The following is a 23,356-nucleotide window of genomic DNA, read 5'->3' on the forward strand; positions in this document are numbered from 1 at the left end:
TTTCTCATGCCTGAGTGCGTCATATCACAAACATTTTATAACATTTTATAACAATACTTGACAGTCTGTTGTATGCAATATCTCTCTGTATGCTGGTTGTCTTCAGCTCAAGCACTTTACGTACTGTAGAGAGCCACCCTTTGGGGAGAGGTTAGGCTAGCACGTACACCCAGGGCATGGATCTGCACATCTTCTCATCCTGTCTGCCACTGACTGAGCAGACCCCCCGTTGAAGCTTCGTACCGGACCTTCACGTGTTCCCCACCATCTCGTCATTGGAGGATTGAGGCATTCTCATAGTCAGCATTCTCTCGCGGCTCCGGGTGAACACCTCCGGGTGAACACCTCCGGTGAACACCTCCTCCCCCCGTTGAGGCGGTGACGCCTCACACATAACACTGCACTCAGCTGTGTTCCTGTGAATATATAGCTCCATACATAATAGTTAGTGGTCTTATATATGTTTTTGATTCATCTGCAATTACTCCAGCGGCCGTCCATCATAAGGAACAGACACAGACATGGGTCGACCCGTAAGCATTTCATGCGGTGTTAGATACATATTGCTGTTAGTCTGCATGTGATAGGTCATTAGTGCAAGAGGTAGAGCATCTACCAAAATACGTTTAGTATCAGCACAAATTACATCAAACACAAATCAGGGTATGCCAGACCTATCCAAGGTCAAGGAAAAAATAAATAATTTTGAGCACACTTCAGGTGATCCTCCACCGTTGCCTGCAAGTACAGAGATCATTCCTCTACCTTCCCCCTCGCACACTAACTAAGATCATGGGCAGCTGTAATACATACAGCAAGAAGTGCAGTCAGAATTCAATTAAACTATCTGTTCGATAAGTGGCGTTCCAATTTTTTCATAGAACCTCATTGCATTCAAACAACTCCAAACAGACGACACAATCCATGGGCCTAAACGTCAGTATTTATATTATTTTTTATTTATTTTTTATTTTTTTTTAACAATTCTACCCTTAACCAGGTTGCATTCTTTAGTGATAGACTTCAATTCAGCCAATTGGGCAGAACAGGGTGTTCATAATGTTTGTGAAATTTCGGACCCAAAACTTTTAAGCTCAACGAAATACGAATTTCGGCTGGGCAATCGTGAGTGTTCTCAGTGACTGGCTCCACAGAATTAATTACACCATTACAACACCACAGTTGGTGAGTTAGGCACACTAACAGGTTTAAGAATTTTAGTTCGGGTGGTACATAGATTAACCCCATATCCCTATATCCTGTTCTTTCAAAATAGAAATGACCTGGTGTGATGAACGTAAGATCGATGTGTGAGAGAGCAATTTTCCCAATGATCCACACTAAGAGAGCCTCTCCAGCCTGGCAATCCTTGTGCCACCAAATCCAATGTTTTCAATACATAAACTTCAGCCCTGTAAGCGCCCCATTCTCCTGAGCCGGGACCCCCCCAAGCAGCACCCCCCCTTTCAGTCACACGTAAGACACAGTCTTTGTTGTAGTTTGCCAGCCATAGTTCAGGTGCAAAGCATAGGTCCATTCAATGTCAGGCTTGTCCAAAGAACACCCGGATCTCAGGATGTTGTCCTTTAGTGAGCAATCAGTGATCTACTGCAGACCATACTTGATAACGTCCAGGAACATTTGTTGTGCTTTTATGGGGCGGAGGATGACCCCAATCATGTCCTGACGGCCTTGGGAGCGTGCAAGGGAGTCTATGACCACAGAGGAGTACACCGCAGGGGAGCCCACAGCCCCCGAAGGAGACGCTTCCAGGTGTCCTACTAATCTAGGCATGTTAAGGGGAGTCACGGCCTTGAGCTCTCACATGCAGTCACTTGGAAAAAAGCGCTGATCAATAATAATATCATGTGGAATGGAATTACAGTTATAGGTTACAGTTGGGACATCTTATATATATATATATATATATATATATATATATATATATATATATATATATATATATATCTATATATGTATTCTATATCCATCATACTATAAATAATGGTTACTGGGTGGGTTGGTTGTATCGCAAAACTTATCGCTTTTGTTATCACAGCTTGCTGTAATAATGCTAGACTAAGTGGGCATGTCCTTTCATCCTTTTTCTGAGGATCGAAGATATTGTTTACAGGACAATAGTACTGGAAACTGGAGACAGACAACTGGGAACACACAACTGCAAAACCCATCATTAAATGTTCAATTTATGCATCAGATCTCGGTCTTAAAACGGTGAATATTCATCGTGATTTACTATACCCTGATTTTAATAAAGCAGTAAGCTATTAAAAACAATTCGACACGAGGAGTTCAGTTTTTAACGTGTTAAGACTTCTAATGTTTACAGATCACTCAAGTTCGATATAAACACATCACAAGGCCCTGATTGTGTGGAGTCTGTATTTCTAAACTTAGCAGTTGATATTATTTTATCTCTTTTAACTTATCATTTTAATCTTTCATTGACAACGGGGTTATACCAGAAATTTGGAAATCAGCTTTCTTTTTTATTTATTTTATTTTATTAAATTAAATCAGGGACATCCAACTATATTAGATCATTACAGTCCAATCCTAAAGCCTCCTGTCCCTTGTAGACAGCTTTTTCAGTGAACCGTTCACATGTTATCAGTCTGCAAGAAGTCTAAGGTCATATAAACATATCAGCACAACTGTTGTTTTGAAAGTCTTAAAACAATGTCACGGTACCCTCTGCACTTCCTTGTCTGTTGATTTAGAAGAGGCTCTCAACACAGTGAATCAGGAAATATTGCTGCAGAGATTAAATAATGTTGGTCTATCAAATCATTTAAAAAAAAAATTACTAAAGTAATCTCCACTGCTCTAATCAATCGAATAACACCTCTCTTAAAGGGGTTTTCCACTCTCATGTATAGTTATCCCTGTAAAATAGTTCTAGTCCGTTTACTTTTAAAAGTACAAACCCAATTGACAAAGATACATTCTTATCCCTTCCTGTTTTTCATTTACCAGAAAGATATTGAGAAAGGAAACCAAAATTCCTTTAGTCTGGAAATTTGTGGTGCACACTACCCGAACATATTAACATTCCATCTGTGCTAACGAGTGATAATCCCAATAAGATAGAACTAAAATAGAGTAAATGAGGTTGAGATCTAGATATGCATTTACAGTCCTCTAGCCACTTTTATCCCACTAATTTTCATTCAAAACAACCTAGTGAATTTGGTTCTATGTGTACAGCACTAGTCTTTAGTCTAAATGGTATACATGCATGTACATGCATTTTGTTTCTTATTAACTTATAACTGTACCAAAATACTGTACTCAAAATATCACTCAGATCCTTCATACATGACATTTAAATGTTGCTCACTTTGGAGGAATGTGAATATGTATTTAACTTAGTCTAAAATAAAATTTATCATCTGTGAGCTTTGTTTCAATTTACCACCAAGTTGTTACCTTGGCTGAACGCACAATTGTAAGAAGCATAAGATTCGCCCTATAATTTTATCCATTTCATTTAAACTGTATTTGACCATATTAAGGTAGTGTTAAATCTACTCATATCACAAACCACATTTCCCATCCTTCACTGCGGTCCACAAACATGGCTGGCTGCCATGAACTGCAATTCCCAGATCACACACACCTGCATCTAGTTCTTAGCTCTCAGTTTTTATCAGTTCTCAGCTGCTGTATAACGTATTATCAATTCAATTCACTTCAGAGGTTGTGCAGTATATCCTCCCTTTCTCGAGTTTGTGACCACTGCTTTGTATTATTTAAATATTGTAACTCGTATATTTTGTATGACATATCCATAGCACACCGTATATGTATATATATATACACACACCCATATATTTGCATAACTACTCTATTCTATTCACCAGTCTACGGTTCAGGAAAAAACAAATCACTTCAAATTACACTGTTGTAAAGGGACCGTAATTAAACTACCTCCCAAACTCATATCAGCACAACATGTCGGCAAAAGGAACCATTATGCAAGGCTGTCTAATCCAGATACTCGTACTCCCTGCAAAACCCGAATTCCACATTAAGTAATCATCACCTTATTCTAATGTTACGGACTTAGATATCACATCTGTAACAGGCGTACAACACATTACAAATAATTTAAGATGTGCAGACTACTACTGCCATCTGATCTTACTAATTACTTATCATTGGACATATACACAGCATTTAAAGAGAAAACATGCAGAAATTATTCCGCATTATACAACATGAATACCACACGCCAGAAGAATTCGCACTTACACTGCTTAAGATATTGTATAGACACATACCCGTATAGGAATCACCTACACAAATTAGTTATGGTTACTCCAGCTCTTGTTAGCGAGTCAGTTCATGAAGGTAGACTGCTCTCTAAAACCAAATGTTTAGGCTCAACATTATCTCAACAGGGAGGATGTGACCTAGCCTGATACAGACCACATTGCGATCAGCCAGAGGCTGTTACCTCGGGTCGGTTTTACTTTTCAGGGTTTTTTATTAATATCACTCAAAACGAACAGGTTCACATGTTAATTTTATCATTAGTCAGGCAAAGATGTCTGTGCAGAGGAAACTAAGTGGCACAATGCACACCACATAAACTATTATTAAAGTTCTCTCCGGACTGATAACATCAAGACATGCTGATTGATTTTAATTTTTACAGGAATATATCCACGTATATATATATATATATATATATATATATATATATATATATATATATATATATATATATACATTGAATCACTTTGACTTTAATGTAGAGCGTGAGATAACTAAAGGATTGGAAAAAGGGGAAAAAACAGAAATCTCTCGCACGCGCTCTCTCCCTCTCTCGCCCGCTCGGTGGTTTAGATAACCGTCCTCATTCAGTTTACAAACAGGGAATCATACCGACTTCCAATTACAGTTAAAGGCACGCAAGCTATTGACCTGTCACAATCTATATATAGGACTGTACGCAGTCTAGATCATGATCAGTAAATTATACAATGAAGGTGTGTTCTTCCGAACATCACCCTCTGGTCTGAACAGGAACTCTTAGCCCTGTGGTATAAGGCGCCCCCACCCCAGCTACTCTGCTGAACCAGTGTTCTCTCGACTCAATGGTAGGGGAGTGTGTAAAGATCCCTGCGGAGACTGGAGCTCAGGGGGCACGGGGGGAGGTGTGCTTAACTGTACCTCAAGGGCCTGCAGCATATCCAAATCAATAGTGCTCATAGGCATGGGGTCATCAAGGTTATCAGATTGCCAGAGAGTGGCGAGTGTTGATAACAATTCTGCCTCTGGTGGGGTTACTAGCGGGACGGCAGCTACGTCTCCCGCTTCAGCTCGGGGGGAGGTAACAGGGTCAATATCATCGTATGGAGAGGAGAGGAACGAAGAGCCTGTTGAGCTACCGGCATCCGACTGGGCCGGTCTATCTAGCCTTTCCACAGCCCGTCGTTTAGCCTGGGCTCGAGTGCCGTAGGCCGGACCCATAAGTGAGGTATCCGAGTCGCTGTCGGTTAACACCTCCGTCCCCATGGGCTGCCCTGTAGTGGCAGGGCCTGGGGTTGTTGGTCCTCGCCGTCCCGTATCTGCTCCGGCACGGACGCACTGGTTTAAGTGGTACCAATGATCTCTCTCTTCAACTCTCACAGCCGAGGCGGTTGCAGCGACCACAGTGAAGGGTCCTTCCCGACGTGCCCCGAGGGGGCTATTTCTCTGAAACATACGAATGTGTACTCTATCCCCGGGGGCCACTAAACGTACATCCTCCCGTACCCCGTCCCCACCATGGATTGCTTCTCTAACCTGTGAATATAACTGTCGGTGGATTTGAGTTTAGGTGTGAGTCATCGCATATTTTTGCCAATTTATTAGTTAGGGTGCGGTACCCTGGGTCCATCGTGCTTTGGGACTCAGGAAGATATACACATCCTAGCTTATGATCAACCTTCAAGGCCGATGCAACATACTTAAGGACGTTATTTACGAAGTGGATGCCATTGTCTGAACTCAAAAAATCAGGGATCCCGAATCGAGGTATGACCTCACAACATAAAAATTTAGCGGCGGACTCCACATCTTCCTCAGAAGTAGCAGTCGCCTCCACCCACTGGCTAAAGCGGTCCACTATGACCAGAAGGAAGCGTTTCCCATCTACCTGGAACTCCGCTCCCATGTCTATATGATTCATCATAAGATGCCGAAACGGTCCCGTCGGCGGGGGAATATGTCCTAAGGGGGTGGTGAGGTTCTTTCGCACGTTGTGGTTGATGCACACAGCACATGCGTTCACCATTTGGTCCACCTGTGAGGCCAGCTGAGGGGACCACCATTCCTGACGGATTTTCCGGATCATTTCAGTCTTATTGACATGATCCACGCCATGGGTGTCTTTGATCAAGCGTGGGAGGCGGCTGACTGGGGCTATACACAACCCTTCTACACTGCGCCATATTCCCGCACCGTCTTTTTGAGCCCCCCGTTTTAACCAGGACAAAATTTCACTTACTCCTGCATCGTTTTGTATTTCTTTCACGCGGGCTCCATTGTGTCCCTGTGGATGCTGCAGCCGCCTACTTTCCCCGTCCTGAGTTGGAAACCTCACCCGTGTGGGCCTTGTGGCAGTCATTTCTCAATAATGGCCCCGACAATATACTTTTCTCCCACCTTCAGTTTTCCTGTTCCCGGATCACACAATCTTTTTCCCTTTTTTTTTTTTTGTTTTGTTTTTTTTTTCCTTTTTTTTTTGTTTTTTTTCCCCTTGTCCTTCCTCCCTATTTCCACACAGACGCACAGATAAGGACAGACAAGAACACACACATACACCCCTCCGTTCTATCAACAACGCAGGCAAGCTCCCATACACACATTGTATTCCACATTATTACGCTTATTTATGTTACTACATGAAGTTTTCAAAGTATAAAGCACCTACATACCAGCTCCGTATGCATGAAGCTTACAGTCATACAAATTAAATCCAACTTTCTCCAAAAGAATTCTTTTCTCTGAATCTTATCCCACTTATCCAATACTTTAGGTATGGAGCTCATGTTCAGAGCACTAATAAATACATTTTCCCTGTCTCCAAAACTTACACGCTCTCACACCACACTCATATTATACATATTATAAGCACATATATTTTAAGCACACACATTTGTTAGTACATATTCCATTCATACACTGGGCATGCTGTATTGCACGACCCGGACCTGGGCCCAGGATTTATTCCCCTCTCTATCCAGCCCTGGAATCTAAGCTATCTATCTTTTATCTAATCTTTTTCCAGCGGTATTAGGGGTCCCCACCAATGCAGCCGCCACTAGTCTGCTAGTCTAGTCTAGTAGCCGGTATCTGGGGTCTGAGGCCTCATTTTCCACCTGCTTTCTATCCCCGCCCTGGAGTATTTCTCTATTTCTCTTCTCTTTTTTCTACCTTTTTTCCCTTCCTCCAGCGGTATTGCAGGACTTTCACTCACACAACACATATGCCATATCCTTACACAGTCTTATGAACCTTATACAATTACAATAAGTACAATCTTCTACAATCCACACTTCTCTTACCTCTTCTCACTCACTCCAGGTTCTTTTGGAGACCCACTTAGTCTTTCTTCCCACCCCGGGGCTTCTCAGTCGTAGCAACAGACCACTAAAACAGAGCTTTGAAATAACAGGCGTCTGCAATGCCTTTTCCTATACGGCCTGTCTGTTGCTTAGAGAGCGAAGTACCACAGGAGAGATTCCAGACATATAGATCTTAGCCCAGTCCCATCTGGGGTGCCAAATGTTGGCTCAAATTTAGCCTATTACCCAAAAACATTTAAAACTCAACTTAGAAGCCAATACTCACATCTACCTCTGAGCCCAGTTGGAGATAGAAAAAATACACCAGCCGTGAGTGAGAAGAAGCAAGGGTCCAGCTTTATTGTTCCATTCCACCACACGAGATCCACACCGATGAGAATTCTCAGAAGTGATCCCAATTCCCTGAGCTTAAGCTCCAGTATTTATACTGTATTTACACACTAGATAACCCATATGTTTCCAGAAAAGGCCTATTTCACTTACACATAGAATCAGAACCCAGGCATTTCTAATAACCCAGAAAATAAAAACCCAGCGTTTTGAATTACATAGAGAATCAGAAACCAGGATTCTCATTTACCTAGGTGGTCAGAAACCAGGATTCTCAATTACCTAGGTGGTCAGAAACCAGGATTCTCAATTACCTAGGGAAATAAAATGACGTAGACAAGACGACTAAACAACCGGGAGGGACCTTGGTCTTATCGTTATCTCGAGGGGGGGGGGCAGTTTGACCCAGCCACCCTTATAACTGGCTCTCTTCATGGTTCTCTAAAAATTAAGGCTTTCCTTGCGAGACGAGAATCTTCACCATCTGAATCATGAGTAAGTTATATTTTTCTATTTTTCCTGTATTTCTCGTTTATAATTTATTTTCATATTTGCACTATATTTCTTATTTTATATATATTTATACTACTTGAAAAGCGGTTTACTGTACTTCCAACTTCTTAATATCATTACAGTTCTACTGTCCTGCATATCCTACTATTCTGTTTTTTATAGAGTTTCTCTATTACTATAAGATATTATTAAAGTTATTCGTGTGTGTGTATGAGAAAGAGAGAGTGTGTGTGTGTATGTTGTGTCTACTTGCCCGCCCTTGACTGTACGAGCGTGTGTGTGTGTGTATTTTAGCACTCCTCAGCTCGTACACTTCTTTCGACTATTTCGACTAATAACCCATAAAGATCTTTAAAGTGTTTTACCAATTTATCCACCTCTGACTAAAACCGCTTCTGTATGTCTAGGTGCCGGTGCCCGTCGTCAGTCCCCTCTCTCTCCGTTACTGGACCTGGATCTGGATCTGGACACTCATTACCAGCTTGTGCATCTCACGGCTGATATCATGATGCTACTTAACTATCTTCGCAGCACCCCCCCTAAGAATAGAGACCCGGGGTTCCCCGCTCTTCTTCGGTACAGAATCTGCCCCACGAACGTGCGTGTTGACGCCTCTACACAGTCAGAACCAGAACCCCCCTCTAGCTTCCAATCCGAGGATGATGTTGTCTTCTCTGATCCGGGCCCCGACCATTCGTCCCTCTTCTCACCCACCAGTCCGCCCGACTCTCAGTGGTCCGTTCACTTCACCCACCCTGATTTCCCCATGTCCCCAGGACGCACCCCATTTTCTTCCCCCTCTTACTCTCCTCCAGACTACGCACCCACCCGTCCTGTGAATTACCAATAAAATTACATATTTACTCATACTCAGTCTCCCTCGTGTTTATTTCATGTCATTTTTATGCACAACACAAGGCAACCTGTCCTAGGTAAATGCAAATTCCCACCTAACTTCTAACAAAATCTTGCAATCTGATTTTGACCTTTATTGGAAACATGCAGGCCATGGTGTTGTGTGAGAAAATGAACCTCAGGCACATCAACCTCCCGTAGCCTGATAAGTTTATTTATTTATTTATTTATTTTTGACAGAAAACCATATGCTGGATGTAGTGAAAACCAGCCTCATTTCACTTTGCACAGGTTTGATCCAGGAACATTGAGACCAACCTCACCCCTGAAAAGGGGCTACTACTGTCAGATTCAGAGCGGCAGCTTTACTAGTCTATTAGAGTTAGCGATCAGACGGGGCCAGGATGTTGGACGGGGTAAGAGAGAGCTAAAGCAAATCCTCCAGGTGTTGATTCTGGAATCTTATGATTCATCCATTGCACCACTGGCCCACAGAAAGCTTGTGGAAATGAGAACCTAACTACTTATGCTGTCATTTCTACTAAGTCAAGCGTTCAGCTGGAGAAGCTAAACTAAGTTCAACTTGGGCCATACACTAAAGCACCGTTCCCATACCGGGAGTGGAACCCGGGCGCCTGGGTGAAAACCAAGAATCCTGACCGCTAGACCATATGGGACATCCGCGCCTGCTCAGGAAAATGAGAAAATGCAGCGCGGTCAATCGCGTCCCAACCGGGGTTTCCGGGGCCACGTAGTACTAACCACTACGTTATGATCGTCACAGACCTGTTATACTGCCAGAAAATCAGCTGCTGGACCACGAGCGGGAGGCACCGGCACACTGTCGGCCTGCCTCGTTTTGCTTTCCACATGGCAAACTTGGAAGCCAGCTATAGTAAGCCAGCGTGCTGACTTGAGTAGGATCATGACTCGCAGCATTCCAGAGATTATGAGTGGTCTGCCGGAAACTCAGCTGCCAGAGTGGGTTGCAAAGGCACACCTTTGGAGTGAGGTAAAAGGGAACTGAGCCAACCAGGAGTTGAACCTAGAATCTTCTGATCCGTATTCAGACGCGTTATCCATTGCGCCACTGGCCCATGGACCCATTGTTCGATCTACTTGTGCTTTTCCAGAGGAAAAGGGCTAGAGGTCACAAAGACATGCTCAACCTTAGGATTCAGGGGTGAGGTAGAAAACTCCATGCCGCGGCCCGGATTCGAACCGGGGTTGCTGCGACCACAACGCAGAGTACTAACCACTATACGATCACGGCACTCCGCACTTCTGGAATGAGGAGGGGTGCCACTCGGCCAGAAAATCAACTGCTAGATGCGGCGTGGGACATTCTGGCACTTCTTTGGCCTGGTACAGTGAGAAATGTTGATTGCGTGTGCTATACTCATAGCAAGGCAACCTGTACTAAGGTAAATGCAAATTCCCACCTTACTTCTAACAAAATCTTGCAATCTGATTTTGACCTTTATTGGAAACATGCAGGCCAGTTGTGTTGTGTGAGAAAATGAACCTCAGGCACATCAACCTCCCGTAGCCTGATCAGTTTTTTTTTTTTTTTTTTTTTTGTGACAGAAAACCATATGCTGGATGAAGAGGCACACCTTTTGCCTGCTGTAGTGAAAACCAGCCTCATTTCACTTTGCACAGGTTTGGTCCAGGGACATTGAGACCAACCTCACCCCTGTAAAGCGTGGTACAGTGAGAAATGTTGATTGCGTGTGCTATACTCAAAGCAAGTGTTGGCTCAAATTTAGCCTATTACCCAAAAACATTTAAAACTCAACTTAGAAGCCAATACTCACATCTACCTCTGAGCCCAGTTGGAGATAGAAAAAATACACCAGCCGTGAGTGAGAAGAAGCAAGGGTCCAGCTTTATTGTTCCATTCCACCACACGAGATCCACACCGATGAGAATTCTCAGAAGTGATCCCAATACCCTGAGCTTAAGCTCCAGTATTTATACTGTATTTACACACTAGATAACCCATTTGTTTCCAGAAAAGGCCTATTTCACTTACACATAGAATCAGAACCCAGGCATTTCTAATAACCCAGAAAATAAAAACCCAGCGTTTTGAATTACATAGAGAATCAGAAACCAGGATTCTCATTTACCTAGGTGGTCAGAAACCAGGATTCTCAATTACCTAGGTGGTCAGAAACCAGGATTCTCAATTACCTAGGGAAATAAAATGACGTAGACAAGACGACTAAACAACCGGGAGGGACCTTGGTCTTATCGTTATCTCGGGGGGGGGGGCAGTTTGACCCAGCCACCCTTATAACTGGCTCTCTTCATGGTTCTCTAAAAATTAAGGCTTTCCTTGCGAGACGAGAATCTTCACCATCTGAATCATGAGTAAGTCATATTTTTCTATTTTTCCTGTATTTCTCGTTTATAATTTATTTTCATATTTGCACTATATTTCTTATTTTATATATATTTATACTACTTGAAAAGCGGTTTACTGTACTTCCAACTTCTTAATATCATTGCAGTTCTACTGTCCTGCATATCCTACTATTCTGTTTTTTATAGAGTTTCTCTATTACTATAAGATATTATTAAAGTTATTCGTGTGTGTGTATGAGAAAGAGAGAGTGTGTGTGTGTATGTTGTGTCTACTTGCCCGCCCTTGACTGTACGAGCGTGTGTGTGTGTGTGTTTTAGCACTCCTCAGCTCGTACACTTCTTTCGACTATTTCGACTAATAACCCATAAAGATCTTTAAAGTGTTTTACCAATTTATCCACCTCTGACTAAAACCGCTTCTGTATGTCTAGGTGCCGGTGCCCGTCGTCAGTCCCCTCTCTCTCCGTTACTGGACCTGGATCTGGATCTGGACACTCATTACCAGCTTGTGCATCTCACGGCTGATATCATGATGCTACTTAACTATCTTCGCAGCACCCCCCCTAAGAATAGAGACCCGGGGTTCCCCCCTCTTCTTCGGTACAGAATCTGCCCCACGAACGTGCGTGTTGACGCCTCTACACAGTCAGAACCAGAACCCCCCTCTAGCTTCCAATCCGAGGATGATGTTGTCTTCTCTGATCCGGGCCCCGACCATTCGTCCCTCTTCTCACCCACCAGTCCGCCCGACTCTCAGTGGTCCGTTCACTTCACCCACCCTGATTTCCCCATGTCCCCAGGACGCACCCCATTTTCTTCCCCCTCTTACTCTCCTCCAGACTACGCACCCACCCGTCCTGTGAATTACCAATAAAATTACATATTTACTCATACTCAGTCTCCCTCGTGTTTATTTCATGTCATTTTTATCCACAACATTTCCCCCCTCTGAGGCTATGAAGCCTCATACAATACCTTAATTAAGCGGGTATCTGTGGAAAAACTGGTTCTGCCGCACCCCCTGGCCGTCCCACGCTAATTCCTGCGCCCGTCCCCGTAATCCAATGGGTCCCTTACAATAACCACTTCTACGCAACACTGATCCGAATAGAGCTGAGGAGGTTTTTTAGACCTGGTGGGAGACATGTGTAGATGTACCTAGCCATAACTCTTAACCCTTAACTTCTCCTTTTAACTATGTATATATATATCTCATTTCGAATCTAACTACCTTGATTATACTTTGTTTGCCTACATCGATTATAAGTGTGATTAACTGAGTTCCCCTAATCATTCATTACTACTACTACTGCCGTACGTATGAGTGGCCACTACAATAACTAACTACTTGATTGGATCTACACGTCCCTATCTTTCTCAACTAGGCCTGTCAGCCCACAGTTTTGCATTTGTCGGGACCTGCAGATTTTTGCTTCCCCTCAAAAACCAAACCCCAGTCTTTTGCAGTCAGGGGTGGGTGAAAAAACCTCCTACGAGGAAAAATTCCCACCCTGCCAGCACTATGTGCTCGGCAGCACCATTATACTTTTCTCATGCCTGAGTGCGTCATATCACAAACATTTTATAACATTTTATAACAATACTTGACAGTCTGTTGTATGCAATATCTCTCTGTATGCTGGTTGTCTTCAGCTCAAGCACTTTACGTACTGTAGAGAGCCACCCTTTGGGGAGAGGTTAGGCTAGCACGTACACCCAGGGCATGGATCTGCACATCTTCTCATCCTGTCTGCCACTGACTGAGCAGACCCCCCGTTGAAGCTTCGTACCGGACCTTCACGTGTTCCCCACCATCTCGTCATTGGAGGATTGAGGCATTCTCATAGTCAGCATTCTCTCGCGGCTCCGGGTGAACACCTCCGGGTGAACACCTCCGGTGAACACCTCCTCCCCCCGTTGAGGCGGTGACGCCTCACACATAACACTGCACTCAGCTGTGTTCCTGTGAATATATAGCTCCATACATAATAGTTAGTGGTCTTATATATGTTTTTGATTCATCTGCAATTACTCCAGCGGCCGTCCATCATAAGGAACAGACACAGACATGGGTCGACCCGTAAGCATTTCATGCGGTGTTAGATACATATTGCTGTTAGTCTGCATGTGATAGGTCATTAGTGCAAGAGGTAGAGCATCTACCAAAATACGTTTAGTATCAGCACAAATTACATCAAACACAAATCAGGGTATGCCAGACCTATCCAAGGTCAAGGAAAAAATAAATAATTTTGAGCACACTTCAGGTGATCCTCCACCGTTGCCTGCAAGTACAGAGATCATTCCTCTACCTTCCCCCTCGCACACTAACTAAGATCATGGGCAGCTGTAATACATACAGCAAGAAGTGCAGTCAGAATTCAATTAAACTATCTGTTCGATAAGTGGCGTTCCAATTTTTTCATAGAACCTCATTGCATTCAAACAACTCCAAACAGACGACACAATCCATGGGCCTAAACGTCAGTATTTATATTATTTTTTATTTATTTTTTATTTTTTTTTAACAATTCTACCCTTAACCAGGTTGCATTCTTTAGTGATAGACTTCAATTCAGCCAATTGGGCAGAACAGGGTGTTCATAATGTTTGTGAAATTTCGGACCCAAAACTTTTAAGCTCAACGAAATACGAATTTCGGCTGGGCAATCGTGAGTGTTCTCAGTGACTGGCTCCACAGAATTAATTACACCATTACAACACCACAGTTGGTGAGTTAGGCACACTAACAGGTTTAAGAATTTTAGTTCGGGTGGTACATAGATTAACCCCATATCCCTATATCCTGTTCTTTCAAAATAGAAATGACCTGGTGTGATGAACGTAAGATCGATGTGTGAGAGAGCAATTTTCCCAATGATCCACACTAAGAGAGCCTCTCCAGCCTGGCAATCCTTGTGCCACCAAATCCAATGTTTTCAATACATAAACTTCAGCCCTGTAAGCGCCCCATTCTCCTGAGCCGGGACCCCCCCAAGCAGCACCCCCCCATTCAGTCACACGTAAGACACAGTCTTTGTTGTAGTTTGCCAGCCATAGTTCAGGTGCAAAGCATAGGTCCATTCAATGTCAGGCTTGTCCAAAGAACACCCGGATCTCAGGATGTTGTCCTTTAGTGAGCAATCAGTGATCTACTGCAGACCATACTTGATAACGTCCAGGAACATTTGTTGTGCTTTTATGGGGCGGAGGATGACCCCAATCATGTCCTGACGGCCTTGGGAGCGTGCAAGGGAGTCTATGACCACAGAGGAGTACACCGCAGGGGAGCCCACAGCCCCCGAAGGAGACGCTTCCAGGTGTCCTACTAATCTAGGCATGTTAAGGGGAGTCACGGCCTTGAGCTCTCACATGCAGTCACTTGGAAAAAAGCGCTGATCAATAATAATATCATGTGGAATGGAATTACAGTTATAGGTTACAGTTGGGACATCTTATATATATATATATATATATATATATATATATATATATATATATATATATATATATATATATATATATATATATATCTATATATGTATTCTATATCCATCATACTATAAATAATGGTTACTGGGTGGGTTGGTTGTATCGCAAAACTTATCGCTTTTGTTATCACAGCTTGCTGTAATAATGCTAGACTAAGTGGGCATGTCCTTTCATCCTTTTTCTGAGGATCGAAGATATTGTTTACAGGACAATAGTACTGGAAACTGGAGACAGACAACTGGGAACACACAACTGCAAAACCCATCATTAAATGTTCAATTTATGCATCAGATCTCGGTCTTAAAACGGTGAATATTCATCGTGATTTACTATACCCTGATTTTAATAAAGCAGTAAGCTATTAAAAACAATTCGACACGAGGAGTTCAGTTTTTAACGTGTTAAGACTTCTAATGTTTACAGATCACTCAAGTTCGATATAAACACATCACAAGGCCCTGATTGTGTGGAGTCTGTATTTCTAAACTTAGCAGTTGATATTATTTTATCTCTTTTAACTTATCATTTTAATCTTTCATTGACAACGGGGTTATACCAGAAATTTGGAAATCAGCTTTCTTTTTTATTTATTTTATTTTATTAAATTAAATCAGGGACATCCAACTATATTAGATCATTACAGTCCAATCCTAAAGCCTCCTGTCCCTTGTAGACAGCTTTTTCAGTGAACCGTTCACATGTTATCAGTCTGCAAGAAGTCTAAGGTCATATAAACATATCAGCACAACTGTTGTTTTGAAAGTCTTAAAACAATGTCACGGTACCCTCTGCACTTCCTTGTCTGTTGATTTAGAAGAGGCTCTCAACACAGTGAATCAGGAAATATTGCTGCAGAGATTAAATAATGTTGGTCTATCAAATCATTTAAAAAAAAAATTACTAAAGTAATCTCCACTGCTCTAATCAATCGAATAACACCTCTCTTAAAGGGGTTTTCCACTCTCATGTATAGTTATCCCTGTAAAATAGTTCTAGTCCGTTTACTTTTAAAAGTACAAACCCAATTGACAAAGATACATTCTTATCCCTTCCTGTTTTTCATTTACCAGAAAGATATTGAGAAAGGAAACCAAAATTCCTTTAGTCTGGAAATTTGTGGTGCACACTACCCGAACATATTTACATTCCATCTGTGCTAACGAGTGATAATCCCAATAAGATAGAACTAAAATAGAGTAAATGAGGTTGAGATCTAGATATGCATTTACAGTCCTCTAGCCACTTTTATCCCACTAATTTTCATTCAAAACAACCTAGTGAATTTGGTTCTATGTGTACAGCACTAGTCTTTAGTCTAAATGGTATACATGCATGTACATGCATTTTGTTTCTTATTAACTTATAACTGTACCAAAATACTGTACTCAAAATATCACTCAGATCCTTCATACATGACATTTAAATGTTGCTCACTTTGGAGGAATGTGAATATGTATTTAACTTAGTCTAAAATAAAATTTATCATCTGTGAGCTTTGTTTCAATTTACCACCAAGTTGTTACCTTGGCTGAACGCACAATTGTAAGAAGCATAAGATTCGCCCTATAATTTTATCCATTTCATTTAAACTGTATTTGACCATATTAAGGTAGTGTTAAATCTACTCATATCACAAACCACATTTCCCATCCTTCACTGCGGTCCACAAACATGGCTGGCTGCCATGAACTGCAATTCCCAGATCACACACACCTGCATCTAGTTCTTAGCTCTCAGTTTTTATCAGTTCTCAGCTGCTGTATAACGTATTATCAATTCAATTCACTTCAGAGGTTGTGCAGTATATCCTCCCTTTCTCGAGTTTGTGACCACTGCTTTGTATTATTTAAATATTGTAACTCGTATATTTTGTATGACATATCCATAGCACACCGTATATGTATATATATATACACACACCCATATATTTGCATAACTACTCTATTCTATTCACCAGTCTACGGTTCAGGAAAAAACAAATCACTTCAAATTACACTGTTGTAAAGGGACCGTAATTAAACTACCTCCCAAACTCATATCAGCACAACATGTCGGCAAAAGGAACCATTATGCAAGGCTGTCTAATCCAGATACTCGTACTCCCTGCAAAACCCGAATTCCACATTAAGTAATCATCACCTTATTCTAATGTTACGGACTTAGATATCACATCTGTAACAGGCGTACAACACATTACAAATAATTTAAGATGTGCAGACTACTACTGCCATCTGATCTTACTAATTACTTATCATTGGACATATACACAGCATTTAAAGAGAAAACATGCAGAAATTATTCCGCATTATACAACATGAATACCACACGCCAGAAGAATTCGCACTTACACTGCTTAAGATATTGTATAGACACATACCCGTATAGGAATCACCTACACAAATTAGTTATGGTTACTCCAGCTCTTGTTAGCGAGTCAGTTCATGAAGGTAGACTGCTCTCTAAAACCAAATGTTTAGGCTCAACATTATCTCAACAGGGAGGATGTGACCTAGCCTGATACAGACCACATTGCGATCAGCCAGAGGCTGTTACCTCGGGTCGGTTTTACTTTTCAGGGTTTTTTATTAATATCACTCAAAACGAACAGGTTCACATGTTAATTTTATCATTAGTCAGGCAAAGATGTCTGTGCAGAGGAAACTAAGTGGCACAATGCACACCACATAAACTATTATTAAAGTTCTCTCCGGACTGATAACATCAAGACATGCTGATTGATTTTAATTTTTACAGGAATATATCCACGTATATATATATATATATATATATATATATATATATATATATATATATATATATATATATATATATATATATATATATATATACATTGAATCACTTTGACTTTAATGTAGAGCGTGATATAACTAAAGGATTGGAAAAAGGGGAAAAAACAGAAATCTCTCGCACGCGCTCTCTCCCTCTCTCGCCCGCTCGGTGGTTTAGATAACCGTCCTCATTCAGTTTACAAACAGGGAATCATACCGACTTCCAATTACAGTTAAAGGCACGCAAGCTATTGACCTGTCACAATCTATATATAGGACTGTACGCAGTCTAGATCATGATCAGTAAATTATACAATGAAGGTGTGTTCTTCCGAACATCACCCTCTGGTCTGAACAGGAACTCTTAGCCCTGTGGTATAAGGCGCCCCCACCCCAGCTACTCTGCTGAACCAGTGTTCTCTCGACTCAATGGTAGGGGAGTGTGTAAAGATCCCTGCGGAGACTGGAGCTCAGGGGGCACGGGGGGAGGTGTGCTTAACTGTACCTCAAGGGCCTGCAGCATATCCAAATCAATAGTGCTCATAGGCATGGGGTCATCAAGGTTATCAGATTGCCAGAGAGTGGCGAGTGTTGATAACAATTCTGCCTCTGGTGGGGTTACTAGCGGGACGGCAGCTACGTCTCCCGCTTCAGCTCGGGGGGAGGTAACAGGGTCAATATCATCGTATGGAGAGGAGAGGAACGAAGAGCCTGTTGAGCTACCGGCATCCGACTGGGCCGGTCTATCTAGCCTTTCCACAGCCCGTCGTTTAGCCTGGGCTCGAGTGCCGTAGGCCGGACCCATAAGTGAGGTATCCGAGTCGCTGTCGGTTAACACCTCCGTCCCCATGGGCTGCCCTGTAGTGGCAGGGCCTGGGGTTGTTGGTCCTCGCCGTCCCGTATCTGCTCCGGCACGGACGCACTGGTTTAAGTGGTACCAATGATCTCTCTCTTCAACTCTCACAGCCGAGGCGGTTGCAGCGACCACAGTGAAGGGTCCTTCCCGACGTGCCCCGAGGGGGCTATTTCTCTGGAACATACGAATGTGTACTCTATCCCCGGGGGCCACTAAACGTACATCCTCCCGTACCCCGTCCCCACCATGGATTGCTTCTCTAACCTGTGAATATAACTGTCGGTGGATTTGAGTTTAGGTGTGAGTCATCGCATATTTTTGCCAATTTATTAGTTAGGGTGCGGTACCCTGGGTCCATCGTGCTTTGGGACTCAGGAAGATATACACATCCTAGCTTATGATCAACCTTCAAGGCCGATGCAACATACTTAAGGACGTTATTTACGAAGTGGATGCCATTGTCTGAACTCAAAAAATCAGGGATCCCGAATCGAGGTATGACCTCACAACATAAAAATTTAGCGGCGGACTCCACATCTTCCTCAGAAGTAGCAGTCGCCTCCACCCACTGGCTAAAGCGGTCCACTATGACCAGAAGGAAGCGTTTCCCATCTACCTGGAACTCCGCTCCCATGTCTATATGATTCATCATTAGATGCCGAAACGGTCCCGTCGGCGGGGGAATATGTCCTAAGGGGGTGGTGAGGTTCTTTCGCACGTTGTGGTTGATGCACACAGCACATGCGTTCACCATTTGGTCCACCTGTGAGGCCAGCTGAGGGGACCACCATTCCTGACGGATTTTCCGGATCATTTCAGTCTTATTGACATGATCCACGCCATGGGTGTCTTTGATCAAGCGTGGGAGGCGGCTGACTGGGGCTATACACAACCCTTCTACACTGCGCCATATTCCCGCACCGTCTTTTTGAGCCCCCCGTTTTAACCAGGACAAAATTTCACTTACTCCTGCATCGTTTTGTATTTCTTTCACGCGGGCTCCATTGTGTCCCTGTGGATGCTGCAGCCGCCTACTTTCCCCGTCCTGAGTTGGAAACCTCACCCGTGTGGGCCTTGTGGCAGTCATTTCTCAATAATGGCCCCGACAATATACTTTTCTCCCACCTTCAGTTTTCCTGTTCCCGGATCACACAATCTTTTTCCCTTTTTTTTTTTTTGTTTTGTTTTTTTTTCCTTTTTTTTTTGTTTTTTTTCCCCTTGTCCTTCCTCCCTATTTCCACACAGACGCACAGATAAGGACAGACAAGAACACACACATACACCCCTCCGTTCTATCAACAACGCAGGCAAGCTCCCATACACACATTGTATTCCACATTATTACGCTTATTTATGTTACTACATGAAGTTTTCAAAGTATAAAGCACCTACATACCAGCTCCGTATGCATGAAGCTTACAGTCATACAAATTAAATCCAACTTTCTCCAAAAGAATTCTTTTCTCTGAATCTTATCCCACTTATCCAATACTTTAGGTATGGAGCTCATGTTCAGAGCACTAATAAATACATTTTCCCTGTCTCCAAAACTTACACGCTCTCACACCACACTCATATTATACATATTATAAGCACATATATTTTAAGCACACACATTTGTTAGTACATATTCCATTCATACACTGGGCATGCTGTATTGCACGACCCGGACCTGGGCCCAGGATTTATTCCCCTCTCTATCCAGCCCTGGAATCTAATCTATCTATCTTTTATCTAATCTTTTTCCAGCGGTATTAGGGGTCCCCACCAATGCAGCCGCCACTAGTCTGCTAGTCTAGTCTAGTAGCCGGTATCTGGGGTCTGAGGCCTCATTTTCCACCTGCTTTCTATCCCCGCCCTGGAGTATTTCTCTATTTCTCTTCTCTTTTTTCTACCTTTTTTCCCTTCCTCCAGCGGTATTGCAGGACTTTCACTCACACAACACATATGCCATATCCTTACACAGTCTTATGAACCTTATACAATTACAATAAGTACAATCTTCTACAATCCACACTTCTCTTACCTCTTCTCACTCACTCCAGGTTCTTTTGGAGACCCACTTAGTCTTTCTTCCCACCCCGGGGCTTCTCAGTCGTAGCAACAGACCACTAAAACAGAGCTTTGAAATAACAGGCGTCTGCAATGCCTTTTCCTATACGGCCTGTCTGTTGCTTAGAGAGCGAAGTACCACAGGAGAGATTCCAGACATATAGATCTTAGCCCAGTCCCATCTGGGGTGCCAAATGTTGGCTCAAATTTAGCCTATTACCCAAAAACATTTAAAACTCAACTTAGAAGCCAATACTCACATCTACCTCTGAGCCCAGTTGGAGATAGAAAAAATACACCAGCCGTGAGTGAGAAGAAGCAAGGGTCCAGCTTTATTGTTCCATTCCACCACACGAGATCCACACCGATGAGAATTCTCAGAAGTGATCCCAATACCCTGAGCTTAAGCTCCAGTATTTATACTGTATTTACACACTAGATAACCCATATGTTTCCAGAAAAGGCCTATTTCACTTACACATAGAATCAGAACCCAGGCATTTCTAATAACCCAGAAAATAAAAACCCAGCGTTTTGAATTACATAGAGAATCAGAAACCAGGATTCTCATTTACCTAGGTGGTCAGAAACCAGGATTCTCAATTACCTAGGGAAATAAAATGACGTAGACAAGACGACTAAACAACCGGGAGGGACCTTGGTCTTATCGTTATCTCGAGGGGGGGGCAGTTTGACCCAGCCACCCTTATAACTGGCTCTCTTCATGGTTCTCTAAAAATTAAGGCTTTCCTTGCGAGACGAGAATCTTCACCATCTGAATCATGAGTAAGTTATATTTTTCTATTTTTCCTGTATTTCTCGTTTATAATTTATTTTCATATTTGCACTATATTTCTTATTTTATATATATTTATACTACTTGAAAATCGGTTTACTGTACTTCCAACTTCTTAATATCATTACAGTTCTACTGTCCTGCATATCCTACTATTCTGTTTTTTATAGAGTTTCTCTATTACTATAAGATATTATTAAAGTTATTCGTGTGTGTGTATGAGAAAGAGAGAGTGTGTGTGTGTATGTTGTGTCTACTTGCCCGCCCTTGACTGTACGAGCGTGTGTGTGTGTGTATTTTAGCACTCCTCAGCTCGTACACTTCTTTCGACTATTTCGACTAATAACCCATAAAGATCTTTAAAGTGTTTTACCAATTTATCCACCTCTGACTAAAACCGCTTCTGTATGTCTAGGTGCCGGTGCCCGTCGTCAGTCCCCTCTCTCTCCGTTACTGGACCTGGATCTGGATCTGGACACTCATTACCAGCTTGTGCGTCTCACGGCTGATATCATGATGCTACTTAACTATCTTCGCAGCACCCCCCCTAAGAATAGAGACCCGGGGTTCCCCCCTCTTCTTCGGTACAGAATCTGCCACACGAACGTGCGTGTTGACGCCTCTACACAGTCAGAACCAGAACCCCCCTCTAGCTTCCAATCCGAGGATGATGTTGTCTTCTCTGATCCGGGCCCCGACCATTCGTCCCTCTTCTCACCCACCAGTCCACCCGACTCTCAGTGGTCCGTTCACTTCACCCACCCTGATTTCCCCATGTCCCCAGGACGCACCCCATTTTCTTCCCCCTCTTACTCTCCTCCAGACTACGCACCCACCCGTCCTGTGAATTACCAATAAAATTACATATTTACTCATACTCAGTCTCCCTCGTGTTTATTTCATGTCATTTTTATGCACAACACAAGGCAACCTGTCCTAGGTAAATGCAAATTCCCACCTAACTTCTAACAAAATCTTGCAATCTGATTTTGACCTTTATTGGAAACATGCAGGCCGTGGTGTTGTGTGAGAAAATGAACCTCAGGCACATCAACCTCCCGTAGCCTGATAAGTGTTTTTATTTATTTATTTATTTTTGACAGAAAACCATATGCTGGATGTAGTGAAAACCAGCCTCATTTCACTTTGCACAGGTTTGATCCAGGGACATTGAGACCAACCTCACCCCTGAAAAGGGGCTACTACAGCCAGATTCAGAGCGGCAGCTTTACTAGTCTATTAGAGTTAGCGATCAGACTGGGCCAGGATGTTGGACGGGGTAAGAGAGAGCTAAAGCAAATCCTCCAGGTGTTGATTCTGGAATCTTCTGATTCATCCATTGCACCACTGGCCCACAGAAAGCTTGTGGAAATGAGAACCTAACTACTTATGCTGTCATTTCTACTAAGTCAAGCGTTCAGCTGGAGAAGCTAAACTAACTTCAACTTGGGCCATACACTAAAGCACCGTTCCCATACCAGGAGTCGAACCCAGGCCACCTGGGTGAAAACCAAGAATCCTGACCGCTAGACCATATGGGACATCCGCGACTGCTCGGGAAAATGAGAAAATGCAGCGCTGTCAATCGCGTCCCAACCGGGGTTTCCGGGGCCACGTAGTACTAACCACTACGTTATGATCGTCACAGACCTTTTACACTGCCAGAAAATCAGCTGCTGGACCACGAGCGGGAGGCGCCGGCACA

The 23,356-nt window shown here is 42.8% G+C and overlaps 2 non-coding genes across 2 annotated transcripts; both read right to left on the bottom strand.

The window, feature by feature from the left end:
• Positions 1-9,902: 9,902 nt before the first annotated feature.
• trnae-uuc (transfer RNA glutamic acid (anticodon UUC)) lies at positions 9,903-9,973 on the bottom strand. Its single transcript has one exon. It is a non-coding gene; the product is annotated as a tRNA-Glu (tRNA).
• Positions 9,974-23,120: 13,147 nt separating this feature from the next.
• Positions 23,121-23,192, bottom strand: trnae-uuc (transfer RNA glutamic acid (anticodon UUC)). The gene has a single exon. It is a non-coding gene; the product is annotated as a tRNA-Glu (tRNA).
• Positions 23,193-23,356: the final 164 nt, after the last annotated feature.

Source organism: Ictalurus punctatus, chromosome 9 (genome assembly GCF_001660625.3).
Source record: "Ictalurus punctatus breed USDA103 chromosome 9, Coco_2.0, whole genome shotgun sequence".
In the NCBI taxonomy this organism is placed as follows: Eukaryota; Metazoa; Chordata; class Actinopteri; order Siluriformes; family Ictaluridae; genus Ictalurus; species Ictalurus punctatus.